At 39.1% G+C, this 9,468-nt stretch overlaps 1 pseudogene; it reads left to right on the forward strand.

The window, feature by feature from the left end:
- Positions 1–213: 213 nt before the first annotated feature.
- Positions 214–749, forward strand: LOC101980385 (annotated as a pseudogene).
- Positions 750–9,468: the final 8,719 nt, after the last annotated feature.

The raw sequence follows: 9,468 nt of genomic DNA on the forward strand, positions 1-9,468 counted from the left end.
TTATGAGTCCCACAAGAACAGCAAGTTGCACAACTGTAACATATATGCAAAGACCTAGCTCAGACCCATACAGGCTCTGAGATTGCTTCTTCAGTCTCTGTGAACCCCTATAAGCTCTGCTATCTTGAAATTTTAATCATTCAAAAGTTCCAGTAGACCATTAGGCATAGAGAGACTTGAGAAAAGACATTAAAGATTGGATGCTGAGCTTTCGGCCGCGGTAGCCATCTTTCAGTAACTCGCCAAAATGACAAACACAAAGGGAAAGAGGAGAGGCACTAGCTATATGTTCTCTAGGCCCTTTAGGAAACATGGAGTTATTCCTTTGGCCACATACATGCGAATCTACAAAAAGGGAGATATTGTAGACATCAAGTGAATGGGCACTGTTCAAAAAGGAATGCCCCATAAATGTTACCATGGCAAAACCAGAAGAGTCTACAAAGTCACCCAGCATGCTGTGGGCATCATTGTAAACAAGCAAGTTAAGGGCAAGATTCTTGCCAAGAGAATTAATGTGCAGATTGAACACATCAAGCACTCAAACAGCAGAGACAGCTTCCTGAAGCGGGTGAAGGAGAACGACCAGAAGAAAAAGGAAGCCAAAGAGAAGGGCACCTGGGTTCAGCTGAAGCGCCAGCCTGCTCCACCCGGAGAAGCACACTTCGTGAGGACTAACGGGAAGGAGCCTGAGCTGCTGGAGCCCATTCCCTAAGAATTCATGGCCTGATGTACAAAAAGAAATAAAAGACCTGGACTATAAAAAAAAAAAAAGATTGGATGCTGAAACAACCCCCATACCAACCCAGAGAACTAGAACACCCAGAAGCTATTCCTTCTACTAAGATAAAAAAAAAAAAAACCAAAACTTTTGAATAATGTGATCACTTATGTAACTATTTGGTTAGCATTTCTGACTAGAAAAAACTAAACTGTACCTTTGTCTTAGCTGCACGGGAATCTAGAATTTTTTTTCCTTATTCTATCTGTGTTTCCATACCAAGGGTTGGAATGAATGTCAACCAAGACTCATTACTCTCTTGTACCATACGACTAAATGAAGCAGACTTCCAAAACAATCATTCTCGAAATGGAACAAATTTGAATAAAAAATTAAGTTAAAAGACAGTAAATGAAAAACAACAAATCAAAACACAATGGAGTGAGTGGGAAAGATAGCTCAATGGTTGAAGGACTTCCTAACAATCATGACAACCTCCATTTAGATCCCCATTACCCACATAAAAAACAGGGCAAAGTAGCATGTGCTTGTAGTTCTAGCACTAAGAGGTAGAGACAGAAAAATAACTGGAGTTCAATGGCTAGCCAGTCTTGTCAGCTGAGGATCTCCAGTTTCAACAAGATATTACAATCTTATCAAACCAAACATATGAAAAAAAACATTAAGAATAATAGAGGAATATGTCTTCAGTGGTGAGTTTTGAAATTTTTGTTGTTGTTGTTGTTGTTGTTGTTGTTGTTGTTTTCTGGTTTGTTTGATCAACGCGAAACAAACTGCAGTCTTCTGAGAAGAGGGAGCTTGAACTAAGAAAAGAATTCTCTCCAATTATCCTCTAAGCATGTCTGTGGGACATTTTCTTGATTAATGATTGATATGGCAAGGTATAGCCCACTTAAGGATATGCTATCCCAAAATAACTGGTTCTAGGTTGTGTAAAAGCCAGTTGAGTGAGCCATGAGAGTAAGATAGTAAACAGTCTATTTCTTGTTCTTGGCCTCAGTGTACTCACTGTTTGCCTCTAGGTCCTTACTGAGTTCCTGCCCTGACATCACTCAAAGATGGACACTCTTATGGAAGCTTAATCCAAACAAAACCTTTCCACCCCAGCTACTCTTGGTCACAATGTTTATTACAGCAATAGAAATCAAACAATAATACCCTAAATCAATGTTTAGCCTCCACACGAACATGCATAGGTATGTTTACACCACAAATTCATATACACATATGTACATTTTATGTGTGTATATGTGTGTATGTGTTAGGTAGGTAGAGGGAAAAGGGAAGAAAGAGAGACAGACTAGTTAATGTTGCCTCATCTTGAATTGTAGAGTCATTACAAAAACTAATTCACCAAAAAGATATGTGCATGCTTGATTTATATAAGAAAAAAAGCAATTCCTATTTTGGTGGACAAATGAATTATAATATTACCTGTTAGAACACCTACTATCACCCTAAGACAAATTTTTTTCACCAGTATTTTTTGTGCCAGGCCTGCTAGTTATTATTCTGTCCCCTGTAATGTAAGTACAACAATCATGTTGCTGGCATGGTACACAAACTCATTTGGAATCTTTTGCCAGTTTATCCCCAGTCTTATTTCTCAACAATTTCCTTCATATGTGCTCTATGCTTGAAAGGATACAATTATTAGCTGTTCTTACCAGGTTTACTCCTGAACTTTGTAAAATGCATACCTTCTTCTCAGAAGTCTTCCATATCTTATTATCCTGTTCAAATAACACACTAAATTTCCAATTTCTTAGGGAATGTCTTTAAAATGACATTTATTTTATTGTGATTTTATTTCTTTTCTTATCCATTATTTTCCTCAAATATACTATGTCCTCTTTGAAGATAGACCTGTTTTTTGACACATGTTATCTCAGAAGTCGGTAGAGTATGAAGTAGATTCACTACATAAATTTGGACTACATTTTATGTGAGATGACCAACAATGAAATAACAAAGAAGTATATAAACAATGTTTGAAGAATGGGTATTACAGAATACTTTAAATATAAATACAAAAACCGAGATAGTGAGAGGCTAGGGCTGGTGTTGGAGCTGGCGATAGCCAAGCCCCAAGGTCAATTCTCCTCCCAATATTCACTTCCCTTTGTATACTTGTCTCACATTCATCATGACTAGTTGATGAAATACGGTGAATTCTAGGCGCCATCTGAAGCTGTGTCTCTGCCTTGGTCTTTAATATTGTTTGTTCTGGGAGAGACTGCTGTCTATTTAGTGAAGATACATTGATCACTGCACACATCCATCAGGAGATGGCCTTGTGGGTTATTCATCTTGGAAGTGGTTATTAGCTGCAGTTGAGACTCTTATGACCACAGTGACAACAGACATCTGACTGAAATATCATGGGAATTCTGATCTACAAAACACAACCAAACTTTTTATGAATTACTCAAAGAAAATGCATGAGGGCTGATATTTTGACCCACTATATTCAGTGGTATAATATATTATAAAATAAATACTGCAAGGTCTTTTCTAGAGAGGTCTTGAAAGCTTCTTCAAGCAGGAAACAGCTAATGTGAACAGAATAAAGAAACATCAGCTGTTGACATTTCAGAAGGCAAATGTTCGACAGAGGTAACAATGGATGGCCCTATGGTAGTGGAATGTTTGTCATATTAAGGGAGAGAAGAGCAGGGAGCATGCGAAGCAGGGGAGGGGCAGCTAGGCGGCAAGTTCCTTTAATTTTTTTTCTGCCAAGAGAACAGAGTCATATGGCTTGCCATCCTTTTTTCTCCCCGCTCCCTCCTTCCTTTTTCTGTTTCTGGTTTTTTGTTTTTGTTTTTTTGTTTTTTTTTTTTTTCATGACACGATTTCTCTGTGTAGCCATGGACATCCCAGAACTCACTCTGTAGACCGGGCTGCCCTCAAACTTAGAGATCTGCCTGCTCTGCCTCCCAAGTGCTAGCATTAAAGAGGTGTTCCACGACCACCCTGTTTGTTCCTTTCTTTTAAAAATGACACAATCTGAATGTTGGAGAAAGAAATAGCTGCAGAAGTGAAAGCAATTTCACTTTGATGGAGTTGAAGAATTTATAGTTATAGTTTTTCTTAGTTATGATAAAAGATAAAGTAGATATAAATATTGTAACTATAATTCTTACTTGATAACTGTTTTGTGTATGCAATTTTATCATGTTAAAGTTAAAACCTTTTTTATTTAAACAGAAAAGGGGAAATAATGTGGGATTTCCCTCTGTATGCTGTGAATATCATTAGTTAATAAAGGAACTGCTTTGGGCCTATAGCAGAGCTATAGGGAGGGAAACAGAGCTAGATGGGAAAAACTAAACTGAATGCTGGGAGAAAGAAGGGTGAAATCAGAGAGAGAAGCCATGAGCGAAGCCATGGAGCCACATTCAGAGACAGATATGCTGAAATCTTGCTGGTAGGCCATGACCTTGTGGTGATGCACAGATTAATGGAGATGGGTTAAATTAATATGTAAGAGTTAGCCAATAAAAAGCTAGAGCTAATGGGTCAAGCAGTTATTTAATTAATACAGTTTCTGTGTGATTATTTCAGTTCTGGGCGGCTGAAATGAACAAGCAGCCTCCCACAACAGGGAGTAAATGATTATCTCAATCAAGTCTGTTCCATAGTAGTGACAAAGACAGAGAGGACCAAGTGAAGAAGGACACTTAAAAGAAATCCCACACTAGCTCAGAATTGAGTATAATAGAGGGTTATTTATTTAGGGTAGACTAACAGATCACAGTTCTCTGCTGGAATGGTGAACAGCAACCGAATCGAATCCTGCAGCTGAAAAAAAGGCCAGATGTGTCCTTTACATTGGCATATATATAGTATAATAGGCCACGCCCAAATGGGCGGTCAACTGAAAGGCTATGGTGGTAGGAATTCCTACAGCAGATCAAGCACATGTGGACACTGACCTGGAGACTGTCAGATCTGCACAAACAAGGCATCTTTGTCAAAATGCCTCTATTTTCTGAATAAAATGCTTGGTTTGATTATGAACTAAGGTGAAGATGTAGGAGGTTTAAAAAAATGAAATAGCTATTTGTTGCATGCCTGAAAGAAATTGAATGCTCAGTTGGAATTTCTATTGTTTTCTACTCTAGGGAAAACAAATACCACCACAAAGAGAAAAACAAGTGGATATGAAGTATTTAGTGCAAAGAAAAAAACGAGAAAAAAAGCCTGGCTGGCAGCAAGGGAGGATCAAGGGTGAAGAGAGTGAGCCAAAAGACTGGCCTTATTTTATCCCCCTGAGTTCTAGTATTTTAGACTTAGAGGGATCAGTATATTAAGACAAAAGCAAACTCTTGCTGTTTTTCTCTGTCCTTCGTATTCTTTTTTTTTGTTGTTGCTGGTGGTGGTTTGGGGGGAGTCATATTAAAGAATGAATTTATGTTTTCTCTTTTTAATTAGCAGTGGAACTAAGAGTCAGATCTAAACGTGGAAGACTATCCCTCCATTAGGAGGCACTGATGAGTCTCTGTCGGAACTGATGTTCTCCATAACTGACGAACTGGTTGTAGTAATTTGAAGGCTTTTTTATTCAATTTATTTCTTCTGTGTATGTTGGGATATGAGGGTGGGGAAGTGAGTGAGTTTGTGAAGGCCAGAGGACAATCTGTGAGAATCAGTTTCATACTTCAATCATATGCATCTTGGGCATCAAATTCTGGTCATGAGGCTGGGTGGCAAGTACCTTTACCCACTGAACAACTCATTTGCCCAGGTATCTACATTGTTTAATGTACACTCCAAGATATTGGTAATAGAAAAGACATGTGAGTGGGTAAAGTAGATAGGATTTCAGCACTTCTGCCCACTCCATACTCTCTTTACTATGTAGATAACCTGACAAGCATGCTTTCTAAAGTTCAGTTACATAAAATATTTCTGCTACCATATATAGCTCTTCACTACTGGGGGGAGGGGGTGCTACAGTGTGATGCTCACAGTACGTTCTTAAGTCCAACAAAGTTTGAATCATTTAAAGTATTTGCTCATTGGTTTCTTCACCTATACAATGGTGGGTAATTACAGAACACATTTAAATTATTAGCATACAATCTGACATAAAAATGTTATAAAATAATCACAGTCAGTCCGTATAAATATATCCTTTTCACAAAGTGAAGAAGTGTCCTTCTTATTTGCATACATTAAAAAGACTTTTCAAAAAATTTCAAAAAACCATACCTGCTTTTGAGATCAAACACAATTTAGAACGTAAATATTCCGACATACCACTTTTTTACATAATGTATAAAGATTTCTAAAACAAGTGTGATCGCATGTGTGCCTGTGTGTGTTTGTGAGGGAGGGCACAATTCTTGTGGAAATGACATGGGCTTTTGGTAAATCTGACACTGGTTGTGACACTATTTTCTTTTTAAAAAATTAATTTTTGTTTATTCTTCTCACACATATTACATCCAAACCAGTTTTCCCTCCGTCCTCCTTTCCCAGGCCCCACCCCCACACACTTGCCCTCTCCACTAAATCCAATCCTCCTCTGTTTCCCTTCAGAAAAGAGCAAGACTCCTAGGGACAGCAACCAAACAGTGACACTACTTTCATTCTAACAAAATTAATAAATTACAATTTTATGGCTCCACTTTACACTTTAATTCTAAACTTTGAGTTGGTAGAATTAAAAACGTCAAATCAAAATGAACCCTAACAATCAAATATTGAATAGTTTCATTCCTATTGTTTCACAAATGAAATCCAATCAACATCAGGATGTTTCCCCATTAACAACATCCTTCTATGGCTAAGATAAAAAACACAAGAGACAACTCATGCTTGAGAGAACATGGAGCAAGGAGAACATTCCTCCACTGCTGTTGGGAGTGAAAACTTGTACAGATCCTTTCTTAATCAATATGGTAGTTTCTCAGAATATTGGGAATCAATCTACCTCAAGACCCAGCTGTACCACTCCTGGGCATATACCTAAAGAACTTGCACAGCTCTGTTTGTAGTAGCTTTATTCATAATAGCCAGGAACTGGAAACAACCAAGGTGTCCCTCAGCCAAGAAATGGATAAAGAAAATACGGTACATTTACACAATAGTGCATTACTCAGTTGTTAAAAACAATGACATCAGGAAATTTCCTGGCAAATGGATGGGACAAGAAAAGATGATACTGAGTAAGGTAACCAAGACCCAGAAAGACAACATGACATGTACTCTTGTGTAGTGGACAATGCTACAGCCCACAGACCCAGGAAGCTAGTTACAAGGAGGTCTTTCTCCATGGTTGTATGAATTTTACTGAAAAGGGGAAACAGAATGGACACTGTCTGTGGGTAGGGAAAGGGAACTGGAAGAGGAATAGGGATGGGAACCAGAGGGATCAGGTTTGGAGAGGAAGGAGGAAGAGGGTACTGAGAGAGACAACTAGAACCTGGGAGCATCTCTGGGATGCAATGGAAACTCCCAGGAATCTATGAGGGTGAACCTAGCTAAGACTCCTAACAATGTGGGATACAAAGCCTGAACTGACCATCTCCTGTAATCAGGCAAGACTTCCATTAGAGGAACTGGGATACTGACTCAGTTACAAAACCAGAGGCCATACACTTTACCCAGCCTACAATATATGCTGGGGTAAAGGTGGAAGAGAAATTGTGGGAGGGATCAACTAATGACTGGCACAGCTGGAGACCCATACCCTATGAGGGAGCTCCCCCATTAGGGCCAGTACCCAAAGACCTAGGATAGAACCAAACACAACTGGCAAAAAAAAAAAGTCAAGTAAATGATTTCTAATTATTTTCTGCTATGCTCATAGATTGGTGCCTATCCCAATTGCCCAATTGTTATCAGAGAGGCTTCATTTCAGCAACTAATGGAAATAATGCAGAGACTCACAGCCAAACATTAGGCTGAGCTCCAGAAATCCTGTAGAAGAAGCAGGAGGAACGATTGTAATACCTAGTGGTGTCAAGGAAAACCCACAGAACCAACCAACCTCGGCTCAGAGAGGCTCAGAGAGACTGAACTGATAACCAGGAGGACTGAATGGGACTGACCTAGGCACTCTACAGTTATGTAGCTTGGTCTTTTTATGGGACTCCTAACAGTGGAAACAGCAGATGTCTCTGACTCTGTCGTCTGCTTTTGGGACCCATTCCTCATACCGGATTGCCTCATCCAGCCTTAATAAAAGACGAGGTGCGTTGTCTCATTGCAACCTGATGTACCATGGCTGGCCAATATCCATGGGATGCCTGTACACCCATTGCTGAGAGAAACAGTTGAGGAGGAGTGGGTGGGGTGTGGGGGTGGGAGGGACAAATTGGGAAGAGGGGAAGGGAAACGGGTTGGGATGAAAACAAAAAAATAAAAACAAAACAAAAAAAACCAATTTTTTTCTTTTACTAAATGCATTTATAATTCCTCCACCAATTATCCCCCCACACCTCCATGATCAGGTATGTGTTCTGACCAAAAGCAGAGAGTAGAGGGGGACTGACGAAGAGAGCTTTGTGTTCTTCACACAGAAGTACAGAAACTGCTCAACAGCAGCAGCAGCCACAAGGGCTATAACATCATGTCTGTATCTTGGTACCAACGCACAGGGTAAGCAATCAGCTGCCCAAGACCATTGGGTGGAAGGGGTCCTGTCACGCTTTCTCTTACCCTGAGGACAAACTGCCATGTACTCCGACTACCATTCCAGCTTCTACCCACAACCACTCTCTCCTATGGTCAGAAAAGGCTGGCGCTCAGGCTGCAAGATGTGCAAGCAGTGGTCTATAGAAACAATTACACTGAGGAAGAAAGATGAGTTTAAGAAAGCTTCTAAGAAATTTATGCAAAAAAGAAAAAAATTCCTAGGTTGCATTTTTAGAAGGCTTTTTTCCTTGTATATTTTAAGAGTGTATTATGTAGTCATTCATTCTGTAAATTAAGCCTTTTGATTTCCAGTAGCATTATGCAAAGCTAGCATATTGTACCTATTTGCAAAGATAATAAATTAGTGAATGCTTTCATTTTCTTTGGCAAAATTGCCAAAATGTGTCACAACAGACAAAGAACATTTGAAATGTTACCAAAATAGAAGTATTTGTGTCAGCTATGAGAAGCACAATAGATGATACAGTTACTTCGGGTGCCCAAAGATATATGGAAAAGGAAACAAAAAAAGCCAAAGGACAATTACTCTGAAGAAGCTATCAGGGATCTGTGTGATCATCATGAGAAAATTACCCCGGGCCACTAATCACGGAAACAGAAATGTTGGATAAAATGTATTGTCTAATGAAGCAAAGATTTGGAGAATTTTCCCAGCCGCACCTTTCCTCTTCTTGCTTCAAATGCACTAGATGAATTTCGTATTCCCAGAGGTCATCTGAGATGGACAAAAGATGCCAGCAAATCACAAAGCCTTATCTTTGTGTGGAGATTCTCTCTCAAAAAGCATAAAAGATAAAAGTAAACTAAAATTCGTATCTTGGTACATATGTGTCTAAGTGGCATAAATTATAACATTACATATAAGTAAATAGTAATCACAATACTCTCTGGCCAAAGTATTCGGTGAAATGACTGCTGAGCAGTTCGGTATTCACGTGTCCATGTGTACATGCATATACAGTTGGTCTTCCTGAGTGCTCTGATTACTGACTTTCTGGTAATTACATCTGTACTTTCTCTCAGAGTCATATGACAGCTAGAATTCATTACCGCACTGTGAA

Source organism: Microtus ochrogaster, chromosome 2 (assembly GCF_000317375.1).
Source record: "Microtus ochrogaster isolate Prairie Vole_2 chromosome 2, MicOch1.0, whole genome shotgun sequence".
Lineage (NCBI taxonomy): Eukaryota > Metazoa > Chordata > Mammalia > Rodentia > Cricetidae > Microtus > Microtus ochrogaster.